General features: G+C 40.4%; 1 protein-coding gene across 1 annotated transcript in view; it reads right to left on the bottom strand.

Annotated features, from left to right (window-relative positions):
- Positions 1–11495, bottom strand: part of VPS41 (vacuolar protein sorting 41 homolog (S. cerevisiae)) — a 94504-nt gene extending 83009 nt beyond the window's left edge. Inside the window, exon 1 of the mRNA XM_010016385.1 lies at positions 11471–11495. The gene's annotated coding sequence lies outside the window, so the exon portion shown is untranslated. The remainder of the gene's footprint in view (positions 1–11470) is intronic.
- Between the last annotated feature and the right edge of the window lie 2587 nt (positions 11496–14082).

Here is a 14082-nt window from a genome sequence, read left to right as displayed (position 1 = left end):
GCTAATTTGAAACTCGTATTCCATTTAGTTTTCTATTTGCCTTCTACTGCTCAAGCTAGCAGTCTAATTGCTAAAAATACACTGCAAAGAATGCATAAAGAACAGGTATCCATAAACGTTTTCCGTCGGAAGCATGCTTCCAGTCGAATTAATTAGTCTAGTTAACCAGTAAGACTAATACAAATCCCTTCCTACTAAGAGCTCTTCCATTTGTTACTGCTGAACTCCTGAATGAAACCAGATTCCTCTTTCCACACCTAACAGGTCTGAAGCTCCCTATGAACTCTTCCGGAGCAGACTTATAAAACTGAGGAGAGCTGCAAAAGTGCAATAAGCTCTCAAAAGGCCAGTGCCACTCTGAGGGATGCTCATCCGCCTTCTGAATGCAGGTTCACAATCTTCTTCAGACATTCCTAGCTTTGCCTACAGGAACAACCACAGTGGAATCACGAGTAGGAAAAAGATCTGACATCAGTCCTTGTGAAGAAAATTTCCAGAAGGAACCTGTGGGCAGTTCTCGGAGTTATTCCATTAGTCCACATTTGTTCCTGCAGCAGAGGATCTGCCCACAGGACAGTCTGTCAAATGAACTACATGCTCTACTGATTGCGGATACTATAATTATGTTAGGGGCACTGACAGCAAGTGTCATCCTTCCTGCACAATTTGCCCTCGAAGTTTTTCAAAGCCTTTATGGAAATAAACGGTGCATACATTATAAGGCAAGTGCCCTTCCTCTTTGCTGCACATCTTCTGGCCAGTCCCAGCTAGCGTTCCAATTACTATAAGTGGCCACCCCAGCCTTGTTTACAGCGGGAAGTTTTGACCCTGCAAAGCATTTAAACTCAAATACAAAGATACTTGAGGTTCATCACTCAAGCAATTTCAAAGGAGCTATGCTCACACCCTACTGCAACAAGGCCCGGTGTCACAGACCTTCCTAAAAGGCCATGTCTTAAGGGGGAAGAAAAGACAAAACGAACAAAATCCCCACAGCTCATTTTCCTATATTTTTTTTCATGCTTTCTTTCAAGTTCCCATTGATTTCAGAGATTCTAAGAGATATATTAAACCAGCTCATTCCCTCCTAGCCTAATGACCATTAATAGCGCTCTGCCTCTGTGTATCTGGACAGGTAATGTTTAGGACGCATTCTAAAATCTCATTCAAAACGGAAAGGAAAAACAAGAAACAAACCACCCTGCTGCTGTAATAAAAACCCAGCTAAAAGGTGAGGAGTCACTTGTGAGAATGATTTCTGTTGACATTTAATACAGGCCAGATCTTTGGTAACCCACATAGAACCTACCAAGAAATCAGCAGTTTTATGTATCCAAACAGTCATCAGTAACACACAGAAGAAAAAATTAAACAAACTAGTTAAGAGCTCCAGAGTTACTAGTATACAAACTATACGAACATCTCCAGTAGAACCAAACAAATTTATATTGGAGCTTATTTTTGAGTTAAAATAAAGGTTCGCAGAACACCCTCAGTTACGCAAAAATGAATAAACACATCCTTAGTGCTCTGCTGGGGGCAGCTTCACTTATTACAGACATTCGGCAACAAATATAAAAAAGCAAACATAAAAAGACCTCAAGCCCTAGAATGTCATCTCCAGGGAGAACTTCTTACTTCTCTTCTATACTTAGAGAAGCATAAAGTGCAGCAAAATACCCAGCAGAACTCAGTTACCAACATCATACATTACCTTTTTGGATTTGACATCTTGACTTGACCCAAAGCATAACCGTCTGCAACTGCTAACTTTTTTAATGGAATTTAAGTGTTAATCAGGGGGTCAGCTTGGTTGTCTCAGTTTTTGTTTTGAGAGCCTGTGGGACCATGGACTGGGAAGGATCTTCCCTCTAAAAATCCCCTAAGTGACACGCAAGCAATGAACACTTATCTGGGTAGCCAGCACCCTGCTGAGACGTGGAATGGGTGACTTCCAACCACACTGCTACAAAAGGCACATCATCAGTGGGGATTTACACTTTAGCCTGACCCCCCCAAGGCCATCCACAAACCCTTCTTACCTCCAGCATTGCCTGGGAGGGCATAACTGCAACAGGGCAGCTATGTAAACCTCAGTTTGGACATGGAGGCCCAACAAGCCCCTTACAAACTTTAGGATGACTGTCACAAGACTTCTATGAAGAAGCAGGTACTATCCAACAAAAGATATAGCTAATTTTTTTTATTTAAGCTTTACCTCTTTTTATTTAACCTTCACCTCATTACCACACCTCGGAATTGTAATGGGTTGTAATGACTCCTTTGGCCTGGTAAAGGAATTACGATTATTTTCAGTCTTCCTCCTCCAAGTTCAGCCCCCAGACATTTGTTAGGACCTGAGTATCTCCCTTTATTCAGGGTCAAGAAATCCTGAAGCACCAATCTATAAATGAACCTGACTTTAGGTTTGCCAAACCCCACTCCACAAATTCTTCAGAGAAGATACTCGCCTAATACCGAGTCCTCAGCCAAGCAGGTTCACTATTCCATTGATCTGTCATCTCTAGTTCTCTCTACACAGATCACATTTAGGCTAAATGTGGCCCAGATAATCTGGTAATCCAGATGACCAGGCACAAATCTCCATATTCCCAGTACCACTCCAGGAATATCTATGTGCATCATTTCTCACTTCCTGCTTCAGCATACTTCATGCAAAGATACTTACTTTTTCTAATAGTTGTATGTTTAAACACTGAATTTAAGGCAGTAATTACAAACAAAACTGACAAACTGTGTAGTTTCTCCACCCTGGAATAATGCTTCAGTTTAGACACCCTTGCTCAGCTAGGACAACAGGCAGTTCCTTCAGCCTGGTCTGGAGGGGAAAGCAAGATGCAGGCACAGCAATTCGCTACTGCAGCTCTACAGGGCTGGGTCTGCTGACTGGCCTACTCTGGATTTTGGGATGCCAATGGAAAAGGAGATAAGTGACTCTGCTCGCCACAATGTTACATCAAACAGAGGTTGAAAGGGGTAGTCTGTCTTCAAAGCACCAGCCAATCCCACCTACAGTCCAACTGTCCAAACCCAACAGGTTAAGGGTGCTGGGTCCAAGTGTAACAATCTCTACTTTTAAGACCTGAACCCTCAAAAGCATGAGGAAATACAACCTCACTCTTCTCTAGCCTCCCTCTTCCAAACCTGCTCTGCTTTGTCCCCTGACAGCCCTCAAACCAACCTTTGTTGATACCTTAACACCCCTCAAACACTTCACCAAACCCTCCCACCCTGGGCTCTCATCCCTATTTCAACACCTCCCAGTGTGCCTGCCAGGACCCCCACTTCCTTACTCTCCAAAGCCACCACGTTCTCACTTGGAAGTTCACTTCCAGCCAGGCAACCCTGACAGCAGAGCAGCTTTCCTATACAGCGGTTTTAATGACTGCTCACAGTCTGGCACGAAACAGATGTTCACAAGACACCAGCAGAACTCAGCATGAAGAGCTCAGCAAAGACACTAAATTTGGATCTAAGGCAAAGCAGAGCGCATAGCTCATCCCATCCCAGCAGCACACCCATGCCGACACTCAAGGGAACAGAGGCCAAGAATGACCAGTGAGCAAGATTTTGGAATACAATTACCATCCTCTATTTCCATGTCCTGTTTCCATAACTTAACAGCATAGGTGTTCTTCAAATACACGAAGGAAAACAGCAATTTTATTTTACTAATTCAGGGTTTATATATCCAAGTGAGTGCATTGCCCATTTGCAAAGCATGGGAATATGGCTAGTGAATTAAAAAAAAAATCAGGAAAAATTCTGAAAGAGCACAGGCTGCTGTATTTGACCCCCATATAAACACAGGTTTTGTGAGAACTAATACAGTTTGGCACAAACACTAAAACCCTATTCAAGTTTCCAACCTGTACAAGAATTAGTCTCTATTCTGCAGCTACTGCTACACAAGACTACAAAAGCCATAAAGACTGAAATTTCCAAACCATGAAAACACATTTGTGACTTAGGCTGCTAAAAAATATTTTCCTTCTATAATTCTATGGTGAAAACACACTAATGTTAGTTCACTGAAGGAAGTGAATAACCTCCCATCCATTTCTTTTATGATTCTTCATAAGGCACATCACCAATACTTCCACAGTACCTGGCTGTAAAATTGGTAAATATGGATTAGGATGGTAAAATTTCACACAGCAGTTTTCTGTTCTCCCCATGCATTTTCCACAGGGATTTATTTAATACCTTGACCTCTTTGGGAAAATGCAGATATACACCAGGAGCAAGGAATTAAGATGATATGGCTGCCTGTGAATATGTATCAAAATGGGCTGCATTCACAGTATGAAATAACACACAGACGAAAGGCAAAGCAGAGAGCATTATATTTCTACTCAAAACTGTTGTGGTATAGAGAATGTCACACTACATTTGCAGAACACCAATTGAAGATTCACTCCTACAGGTTTGAAGGAGCTGGGCACCAGCCAGGTTGTGAAGCAGAAGTAACACAGAGATGACATACTGCACATGAGCAATCATCAGAAATGGCACGTTAAAGAAAAAAAAAAAAAAGCTTTAGTAAAATGTTCATGCAGTACAATTTGGTATCATTTCAACTCCCATCAATCTGTTTTATTTTACTGGTAGTTTCCTGCATGGCAAAGAACACCTGAAAACTTTCCAGTCCACTTCAGCGTTCAAAAGCACGGCATCAGTCCATCCACATCAACTGCACCATACAAAGGCAACACAGGATGGGTTGTTTTATCTTCCATCTCCAAATCCAATTCCAACACTGAAAAATCCCAACACAGTTCAAATCTCAATGAAACTACGCATTTCTACTTGCATTTTCCTTTTGCTGAGTAAGGAACTTGGGCAAACATTTGTTTCTCCCAGGAGCACTACTCAAGCAGCCCAGTTGCCACCTTGTGATGTACTGCAGATGAAAACTCTACAGTGCAGTTTTGGAAACAGCAGTTTGTAAAGTTCACCCACTCCCCACAGCGGAAGAGCTGGATGGGAAATAGCTGAATTTCCCACTATTTCCCTTTTTCCAGCCCTGAGTGTTATTCCACACAGAATAATACATTTAGTGTTTTGGAAAAGCCACATCTCCATGTTCTGTTCAGTAGCTTTTCAACTGCATTTAATTTATGTAGCTCACACAGCAGCATTTTTACTTCTTATGTATTCCATAACACACAGATAGAACAGGCACTTCTGGTTAATATTAATAGCTTATTAAATGAAGTATCTAATTTTCACTCAAAACCAGAAGATATTAAAAGAATATAGCAATAATCCATTTTTCCTGCAAGTCAATCCTATAACGATGTATATTATAATGTTAGTTACTAGTCACTGCAAACTTGTTTTTCAAATTAATGTACGAAAAGATTCCATTTAAACCTCAATAAATAATTTACTATGCTCATCCTACTGACTCAAATTGATAAATTATTCGCATGATACATTTTCTCATCAATAAGGAGGAGAACTTTCTATTTGGAATTTATACATTTTTTCCTTCCATTCTCCCCATTTAAAAGGCCGATTTCACTTAAAGTCATGTAGGAGGAAGCACTCTCTCTTCAGATTGCTCAGCTATGTGAAACAGAATATGCTTTTTGAGCATTTTTCGACCATTTGGTATTTTTAAAACAACTGGAAGAGAAAAATGGCAACCTGGCATAGAGCTACTCAACAATAAGGAAGAGTGGCATGATCAAAAGAAGTATTTTGCTAAAGGTCAGACAGGAGACAGAAAAAGGCAAGTTGGACTGAGGTACAGTAGCCAAATCTGCTTCTCAACCACCCATTTTTCTGTTGCGATGGTGATGTCCCTTCAAAAGCTACTAGCCACAGAAGAGCTCACCTCTTCCAGCCCAGTGCTCCACACTCCATGTTAAAAGAACATTTTGATGGAAACAGAGTATGACAAGGAGCCTTTTTTACCAGACGCTTTATTTACTTGAAATGATTTAATTGCTTTGACCTAATCCAGACCCAAAGTATAAGGCTAAGATCTGGAGTGCACTGAAAAGGAAAAGAAACCACCAAGGATTTATAGTTGTCTCTTTGTAAGGCTTAGATGGTTCCTAACTGCGTTCCTGCTCTGATCAGTCTTTCAAACCTTAAAGAACAAAACCATTATCAATTTCAGTGGTAAAAGTATATCAGTGAGAGACATTTCTAATCCTCCATAAATTGATGGAGCTCTGGGTTAACCAAGAATTTGTGCAACACTTCCCTCTCTACAAATTCTCCTAGAATTTATTAATATAAGTGTTTAAATAACTAAAAGAATAAACTGAATGAACCAATGTATCCCATTCACAGGGTAGCAATGATCAAAACAGACAAAAATCTGTTTAAAAAGGTTAAAACCAGGAGATAGAAAACTGGAAATGCTAGAATGAAAAAACATGTAACGCTGATGGCAAACACACACAAAACCCTAGTAAAAAACCCCAAATCCAAAACAGTAATGCACATATTAATGCAACTTTTTAAAAATAGTATTTTAAATAACTTTTCACAGAAAATTAATAGTTGCACCCACAGCTGTGAGTGGTTTCCTTTAACAGGCCAACCACCCAAAAAAAAGTTACCCTGCAGTGCAGCTATAAAAATAAGTAAAACTCCTTAAAAAAGGATTACTTCATGGGACATAGCACTCATTTTATGATTCCAGTGAGACTTGTTCTTGAAAAGGTGATCCCTGTAAAAACAGATACATCCTGGACCAGGGCAATCTGCTCATAGCCCCTGCAGAACGCTAGCAAACAACTAGCCAAATTCCAGGATAGTAAATTAGCTTTGATTCCCTCAACTAGTAGGAAGGTTCTGGGTTTTAGTACATCATGACTTTAATTTTACCAGTACCTCACACTCACAAATGGGGTTTGAAGCCCTCCCTTTACTTCTCAGAGGTAGGAAGCTATTGCTGCATTTTATAAGGGGTGGAAGGGGACATGGAGGGAAGCACACAGGCAAGAGGAAAAGCATAATTAACCTGTATATGAAGTCTAAGGTTGAGATGGAAGCTGTAAGCCCTGGGACCCCAAGGTGCAGTTCCAAACATTTTTCTGCTCATGCAAGTTACCTGAAATAACTGTTACTAATTTAGGCAGAGCAGCAGTTTTCCAGGGTGCAGCATATGCTTTTATCAGTACAAATGAAGTCTCAACAGGAATGTTTTGTGCATTACATATACAGTGAAAACAAAAACAACATTCACCTGCCCTCGCAAGATTTCATAGAGTAACATAATGAAATGGCAACTCTACCATACTGTGCAACTACAACTCACTGCAAATAAACACACTCTGTAGCAATACAGTGCAGAGCAGCATGGAAGTTCAGGGAGACTCAAGTTGGTTCATTAGTAAGCTTTCATGTGAATTAAAAGATACAAAACCAGTTCCTCTCTTCATAGAATGCAAGTGATTCATGGTGCATCTCACAATACATGCTGTTGTGTGCACTAGTATAATTATACCTTGATTTAAATTAAAGATCACTTGTTTAAAATTAAAATTAAAGTTTAAATCACTTCACAACAGTCCATTATGTAATGCAACAGGCTTCCCTCATGGAAAGCAAGACTTCCAATGACAGCATTACAAGCTGAACAGCAGCATCAACTTAAATGTGAGAAAAATACTACTGTGCATCTCATCTTACCACCACATTGCACTGCTACTGAAGAAGGTTTAACTATTTACTTACACATTTATTAGGATCATCTTTTGCTAATGAGCTGGCAAAATCTAAGTATCTGCCTGACAGAAAACAGCTCAACTGAGTAAAGTTAGGTTTCACAGAACCAGACACATCGCAAATGAGAAAATTAATTTGAAAACAAGTTCAGGTTCAGACTGACACAATTTATCCAGATTGCCTTTCTCCACAGTTTACAAACAGCCAAAAGTCAGATTAATTTGTTGTCTGTTTTTAAGATCTCACCAAATGTGAAAGTCCAAACATGCAGCCCTAGATGCAGTAAAATAAAGTAAGCCAATGAAACTACATTGAATTAGAACTTTTCAGCCAAACAGACCTTCTCAGGCTCTGCCCCAAATGTAGCATATTTGATGATTAGACAGTAATGGGAGAAGTAAAGCAAATATTCTTCACAAGCACATTTAAAAAAACCAAACCAAAACTGCCAAAACCAGAAGATACAAAAAGAAAATCATTGTGCTTCGAGAGTGTAGTAGAATTACTCAGCAAACCAAGTAGGCTTGAGAATTAAAAGACTGTGTTAGATACACTGCTTCCTCATCATATCATGGTATAATATGTAGCAGTTGGCCTATCGGAAAATAAAAGCTTATAATACCCCATATCCTAGATAAAACAAAAGTGTAAGTTGTACTGTAGTTACCAAGGCAGATTTAGATTCTATTTCCACAAGCGCTGATAAAAGTAACTACCACCACCTCCACACTAAAAGGTCTGCTTAATATCTGAACATAGGCACCGGCTCTGCTAATCAACACCTCTGAACTTACACATTCTCATTGAAACAGCTGACAAGGATTACCCACTCAAGCAGCCGTAGGAACTCAACTTCCTGGGAAGCAATGGCTGCAACCAAACATACAATGAAGGGCTCTCAGCTAACTTACATTGAAGACAGCCAATCTTTGCAGACTCCCACGTTTGAGGCCTATTTTGTCTACAAATCCAGTTCAGACAGGGATATCATTTACTAAAACCCAGGAATTTAAAAATTCTATTCCTCTGTTACAGAAGACTTCTACAGTATAACTTGGATGTGGCCTCTGAAACCAATAGTAATATTTTTCAGTTTTATGGGAAGAATTTAGATTAAGTGTAAGACCAATCGTATACGCAAAAATCTTTTTTACTGTGATGTCTACAAAGTCCACACCATGACTGTTATAGTTTTTTAATGGGTAAAACTGGACACAGGCTGCAAGGCTTACAGTCTCATTCTGGTACTGCCACCATAAAATTAGCCCTGATTATTCAAACTCTGGGCCACCCAAAAGAAACCATACAATTTTATCATCACAAGAGCTAAGAGTGAAGCTATCAGTTCAGTCTTACCTCTGACCAGACTTCAAATACAAGCAAGCCCTGACAACATTTAGACTGTGATTCTACCACTAGTTTTGGGTTCTATCTGAACGATCATTAGAAATAGTCTGACGAGTGACGTAACCACTAAAATTGTGAAAATTGTTCACTACTGCCTTTAAGTAATTCCTAAGCATGCTTTCCAGGTTTCATTTCACCAGCTACCTGCATAGTGTCAAGACACTACAGACTGGACTTACAATGCAAATAGTGTTTTCACAGGCATTAGAAAAATGATTAGACTGTTCTCTAGATCCAACATCTACATTCCCAACACGAAAATTTCCTCTTCACCTCTCCACACACACGAAATTAACATTAAAAATAGGCATCAACTTTATAACAAAGGTCTTGTTGAAATTTTATTACTTTCACTTTTGTGAAAGCTGCATGATGCCTCTATTTTTTACTTAAGGTAAAACTAAATAAAACCCCGACAAGCTGGCAACACGTTTATGATTAATTCTGCTGTAAATACTTATTTACTACAGGCTGAAATGTTGAAAGGCCATTAAAAAGGCCACTAAAACAAGTTCCCACTTGAAATAGGCTTTAAAGAAAAAAAAACAAACAACTGCCTCAGCAGGCAAGTATTTGTTCACTATCCTGTGAATGTCAACCCTTGAGAGGATTATTATTCTACTAAACACTGAGTCGTTGCCCAGTCATTGTCTACCAGCACTTCACATCACAAAGCAACATCTGGAATGAAACCGTTTCACACTGGGCAAAAAAGTCTAGTCCAGGCAGCACAGAGCAACGTTAAAGGGCCAAAGAAATCCTTGCTTCTCACCAAGAATGCCCTAGGGAGCCACTGCAGAGAGCCACTCCTGAAAGGCAGAGGGGAAAAAAATATTCCATAAGAAACAAAGCCATCATCCTCTGCAAAAAGGCTGATTGGTTGTTTTTAAGAATCCATCACTGCAGTCTCTGCAATACCCACTGTCTTGGAAATTAGGATTTCTGCCTAATTAAACTCAGACCCAGTGTGTAAACCCAGAACCCAAGCGTGAAGATTCGTCCCTAGTTAAAAACCAGAACATCTTATGAACAGCCAGTCCATTAAAGCTTTGGAGCAGCTTTTTGGAGCCACTTCCACTTAGATACATAACAGGTGAAAACATCCTATCAAGGTAATCACAGAATCATAGAATCACAGAATGGTTTGGGTTGGAAAGGACCTTAAGATCGTCTAGTTCCAACCCCCTGCCATGAGCAGGGACACCTCACACCAAACCATGTCACCCAAGGCTCTGTCCAACCCGGCCTTGAACGCCACCAGGGATGGAGCATTCACAACTTCCTTGGGCAACCCATTCCAGTGCCTCACCACCCTCACTGTGAAGAACTTCTTCTTTATATCTAACCTAAACTTCCTCTGTTTAAGTTTGAAGCCATTACCCCTTGTCCTATCAGTACAGTCCCTAATGAAGAGTCCCTCCCCAGCACCTTTATAGGCCCCCTTCAGATATTGTAAGGCTGCTCTGAGGTCTCCACGCAGTCTTCTCTTCTCTAGGCTGAACAGCCCCAACTTTCTCAGCCTGTCTTCATACTGGAGGTGCTCCAGCCCCTGATCATCCTCGTGGCCTCCTCTGGACTTGCTCCAACAGCTCCATGTCCTTTTTATGTTAAGGACACCAGAACTGTACACAATACTCCAAGTGGGGTCTCACGAGAGCAGAGTAGAGGGGCAGGATCACCTGCCCTGCACCATCTGTCCTTGCTGGTGGCCACAACTGAAGCAGCTCAACCATCCTTACTTCTTCCTTCCTGCAGCTATCCCAGAAAACACTGAAGTACCTCTTTCCAGATCTCTCAGGGTTCCTTCAGTGACGACAGTTTTGTATTACACTGCTGTCTGGGGACAAATTGTTGAACTCTCTGTAACTCCCCCCCCCTCCACACCTCCAGTACACTGTTTCCAGCACTTACAGCAGGGTAGGCAGACCCTTCCAGAACACAGCACAGTCTTTGACAAAATGTCACCTCAAGAACAGAGACTCTACGCAACATGATTCAACATAGACCGTGAAGCTATTAAAATAACACAGCAATTACCTGAATGCAATATTACTGCACACGTAATTATACTGACAATTAAATTTTCATTTGATCAAAACAGAAGTGCATGCACTTGAATGTCTCTCAACATGATTCATTTTTCCATAATGGGGCAATTGTGAGGGTTTTAAATATAAAGAAGATTCTAATAACAAATCACAGCTCCTTTTTAATCATTTAAACCCAGATTAACATTCCTTGCTATGTAATACTGGCAAAACTTCTAAAACCAACCAGAAAGGTAGCATTTTTCCTTCAGTAGTGAAAAAGAACTAGCACAGATTCAAGTGAGAAGCATTTTAAGCAGGCTTACCTCAGATTCATCTGTTGATTCCTCAGTAGACCTGGTTTCCTGAAAACGACACAAAGAACAAAGGGGAAATCAACCAAGCACGTACATAACTGAGCAGTATTTTCCCTTAAAAAGCCCTTTTTAAACCTTATGAAGAAACACAGGACAAAGCAGAACCAACTCAAAGTTTCAGGGTCTCCATCCTTTCCATTCAGACCCAATTAGTCCTTACACTTGCAATCTAGTGCCACACTGACACTCAGTGGCACCAGTTGACTGTGATACTATTGCCATTTACCCTAAAGAGAGTGTGATTATATTAGCTGAGATCCCATGCCTGTGAAAGCTTCCCTCCTTCCAGAAGTGGAAGCAGCCTTCGTAAAGCAACTCCCCACATCTTGACTTGCAAGGCAAAATAGAATTTGAAAGTTATCCACAAACTAGCTTTGGTATTCAACTACTCAGTTGATAATAAGCTTATTTTAAACTACAAAAATTTCCAACCATTTTCCATAGAAATCCAACATTTCACAGAATCACAGAATGGTTTGTGTTGGAAGGGACCTTAAAGCTCATCCAGCTCCAACCCCCTGCCACGGGCAGGGACACCTTCCACTAGAGCAGGTTGCTCCAAGCCCCTGGGTCCAACCTGGCCTTGAACACTGCCAGGGATGGGGCAGCCACAGCTTCTCTGGGCACCCTGTGCCAGCGCCTCAGCACCCTCACAGGGAAGAGCTTCTTCCTCATGTCTAATCTCAGTCTCCCCTCTGTCAGGTTAAAGCCATTCCCCTTGTCCTGTCACTACATGCCCTTGCCAAAAGTCCCTCTCCATTTAACACCTTTCTCCTTCCTACCCCATGTCAATGCAATCCCATGGGGCTTTCTCTTGCCTTTGAAGCAACTGTACCTTTAAAACATCTCTCTCTGGCAAGGCAATGATTCTTACTGTCCTACAAAAAAAATGTTGCAAGTCAACTTGTCCTAATCTCTCACCTGTCCACCGAGAAAATCTGCTGATGCAATGCCTCCTCAAAGAGGTCAGCAAAATGAAGATTTACTTAACGTATTTATCGTTATCAATAGCAATAAAAGATTACAACTAATACGCTGACAGTGAATGTAAGCATTTTAACAACAAAATATGATACAAAGAACGAGTAACAGAGAAGGCAGCATTTCAAACCTTATGAAGTACTATTTGGACAGCAAGATAAAGAGGCACAGAATTTCACCAGAGAAGGCAAAAAACCAAGAGACAGTTCCCAGCAGTTTAAAGAGAAATGGAAAGGGACGAAAAAATAACGCACCAACAACCAGTGTCATTCTTATTTTGACACATTTATTTATTTTGTGTTTATAAAATGCATTGATGGTGACCTCTAGGCAAAAAGTAAATGCCTGCTTTGCATTAGTGGAGATTTACCTTTAGCGACCATGGCCACAAAGATGCAGGGGAAGAAAAGCAGCATTTCTACCGGCTACTTGAAACTCAGTGCAAGGTGTTACCATGATCACTGCCTTCTGTTTTATCTATTTTACTTACTACAACCAGGTCCACCTCTGAAACACACACGTGTATCTGACTATATACTATGACTCAAATTGGGAAATTGCAACTAGAAAGACACAGGAGTCAAGGGAAGATTAAAGGGGAGTAATATCCTGGCACCCTTTCAAGTTTAGGTTTGACTTTGCAAGTACAACTTTGTCCATCAGTCTGTCTCTACTCACACAATACAGCTACTTTTGAGCAAATAACACTTGTTACATACAATCTTTGCATCTTAAATCCTACTTAACAATAACTAAATGAGGAAAGAATTAACATACTGTTGTGTACCACTGCCAGCCTATTGAACAAGCTAAAGCAACACATGAAGTCCAATGCCACATATCACCAGGTGCCTAACAAAACCCCTTGCCTTTCCTCGCGAACACCAACAGTTGTTTGCTCAACTCTTCAATAAACCAAAACTATAAGCACCACCATTTAGATATTTTGATACAGTTCACACTCTGCAACAACAGCAGAATGTGTTTTAAAAATTACATCTTTCTCCCAAATAAAATAAGCAATTACAACAAGTGACATTTTTGCTACTACACATGAGACTTTATAGTACAGTTACACTTACTCAAATTATTCTCCCCTTTACGGTTCTAATCGCTTTGGCTTCAGGAGAACACAAATTTAGGTATAAGCTCAATAACTAACACCACACAGACAAACTCACACAAGTTCAGGGTGGAATAACAGCTCATTTGCTTTTACAGAAGCTGATCCTTACATCTACCTGAGACAACAAAGATTAAACTGAGTTGCAAGTTGTTATGTGCAAGGGCATCCTTGGAAAGTGTTGGCTTACAGAATCAGGGCACACCAGAAGTTGATTCAACTAATCAGTGTGAACCAATGAAGCATCAATCCGCTTTGATTTAGGACACGTGCCCTGGTATCCCTACTGTACTCACAAGCCACTGCAACAGCAGGTACTAGATTTCATAATAGCATATAAATTCAGGCAAATAGTTCATGGCCTTCATGTTTTACTGCAGAAAATAATATGCAAAAATTCAGAGGGAGTCTTGGCTTAGGAAAGAAATACAGAAACTGTATTTGTTCTCTGATAAGA

This window comes from Nestor notabilis, unplaced genomic scaffold (genome assembly GCF_000696875.1).
Source record: "Nestor notabilis isolate BGI_N333 unplaced genomic scaffold, ASM69687v1 scaffold9876, whole genome shotgun sequence".
NCBI classification, from domain to species: domain Eukaryota; kingdom Metazoa; phylum Chordata; class Aves; order Psittaciformes; family Psittacidae; genus Nestor; species Nestor notabilis.
The sequence above is the reverse complement of the archived record's forward strand: the minus strand, read 5'-3'. Positions and strand labels throughout refer to the sequence as shown.